Consider the following 2,161-nt stretch of genomic DNA (forward strand, 5'->3'; position numbering starts at 1 on the left):
ACCAGCGTCTCGATCTGTCTAGCTGGGTTGACAACGACACGACTCTCAAGTACCTCTCTCTCCACATTAAGCTATCTATCTAACTAGAACAGCTCTTCCCAGGAAGGCTCCGTACACTCCGCTGGCGAGGTGGCAACGGCGCTGCCGCGATCGAGAGGATCTTCGCTTTGCGAAATCCGTTAACAACAGCAGCTGTAGAAAGGTCCGCCCATGCCGTTCACGTTCACTATATCAGCTGTTGCCGAGTGAGGGTATGCAGCGTAAATCCAGTGCCCAGCACGTACGCTCGTAGCCGTTGGAGTATTTGTTGTCCCCAGTTCGCCCGCAGTTTGTCGGGGGGGGGGGGGGGATCCCTCCAGAGCTTGACGCCGAAGCCATGTTGGATTGCTGTGCTCTCTTTCGCTATTTCCGGGTTTGTAGATGGCTTCGTTTTAAAGATGAGAAAAGGGTCGTATTTAGCGCCTGTGCTGCCACCTAGAAGCGTTGTGGTGACGCGCTTTTTTTTTCTTTTGCCAGCACTTTTCATCCAAATTGTCTTTATGTCTTTAGTGGCCACTGTCTGCACAGGCGAATACTCGTAGTTAAAAGCTATAAAGGTTAGTCAATGTGCATAATTAACCGCTAGTATAGCATAAGTTACTGGGGTACATACCCGTTTGGTCCGCATTAAAGACCCTATTGATATTAATATCCTCCACCCGCTGCTGCACTACGCGTCCAAACTTTGACGCAACCTTATCAGCGTCGGCCGGCGTCATGTGGCCTTCGTGCGTGCGGCGGCGATTGACGAATCGATGGCGCATAAGGAACGACAACAGCGAAGTCTGCTAGGCCTGGAAGCAAGGTCAGTCGCGCGATAGATCTCCTTAGCCTTCACGCGCACCATGCACCCGATGACCCGCACACCTTCGCTTCTGAGGGAGCTTATCCAAAGAAAACTCGCTCCTTTACTTCCCACGGCAGCGTCATTGACATCTCCAGCTTTCGCTCCTTGCAATGTTTGCCTGCGCCGGCTTCACACATCTTCCGAATCAACTCCACTTGCTTGATCTACGTGTACAGCTGGCGCTTTTTTAAGCGTTGCAAGGGGAAAAACGTAAGCTTTGCTGTACGAGATCTCAATTATGGTACGCGCTAAACACGGCAGGGCCAAAGAAATCCTACCGATACGGATGAGGAAGCCAAAGCATTTTGACTGGTAACTGCAATAACATATTTAGTTTTAAATAATTATTGAAGGCTACCGATTTTGTATCGTTTATTGACCGTGAATCGGTTAGCCCGAACCGGTCCAATCCGATCCCATGCCGATTACGCTACCGAAGATTACACCACCTGTGGGCACAAGGTTGTAGGTACAAGATCGGCATCGACGTGGCTCTCTCTGATTTGCTGAAGTAACTCAGTATCCAGTAAATATTCAAGTCGTGTGTATCCAGTAGGTCTAGAAATGGCTAACGAGCTAATGATCTCAATCAATCACTTTCGAATCTTCATTCTACCCCTCAAGTGGTCAATCTCCTCCGCTCCGGTCTGTTGCCCTCCTTCCATCCGCTTTATCAAGCTTCACGGTACCCAGGATCCATACATTCCATCAGGTTATGAGCCCAAGCACCATGCCCTCTGCCCACGACGCCTCCATCAAGGTCTCCATCGACAAGTTCAACGGAGACAACACGCGACGTGGAACCGCTACATGCGTGGCGGTGTTTCTGACCAAGTCGGTGTGGCATGCCGTGATCCGAGAGATGGCGCCGAACTTCGCGGACTCGCGGGTGAAGAACGAGTACGTCAAGTCGAGCAACATCGCGTTCAGACTGATGTTACTTCACATGATCGCTAACTACCACCATGTGATCGACGACTGTGAGGAAGCGTGGGTTGCGTGGACGCGCCTGAAGAGGCTGTACGGTGGTTCGCAGAAGGCTAGTCGCATCTGCTTGAAGCGACAACTCTTCAGCATGAAGATGTCGGAAGGCGGGAATGTTTTCTATCATTACACTGTGGGCCTCAACATAAGCGACATGCTCAGCAGTATCGGCGCCGAGATGGAGGACAAAGCTGCCTGTTGCGCGGTCTCCCAAGAGCTACGAGAACGTCGTGCTGAACTTGGATATGAACAGCGCTGAACTGCGATCACAAGACGTCTTGAAGGCGCTCA

The sequence above is a fragment of the Phytophthora ramorum genome (genome assembly GCF_020800215.1).
Source record: "Phytophthora ramorum isolate Pr-102 chromosome Unknown Phyram_PR-102_s0001, whole genome shotgun sequence".
NCBI lineage: Eukaryota > Oomycota > Peronosporomycetes > Peronosporales > Peronosporaceae > Phytophthora > Phytophthora ramorum.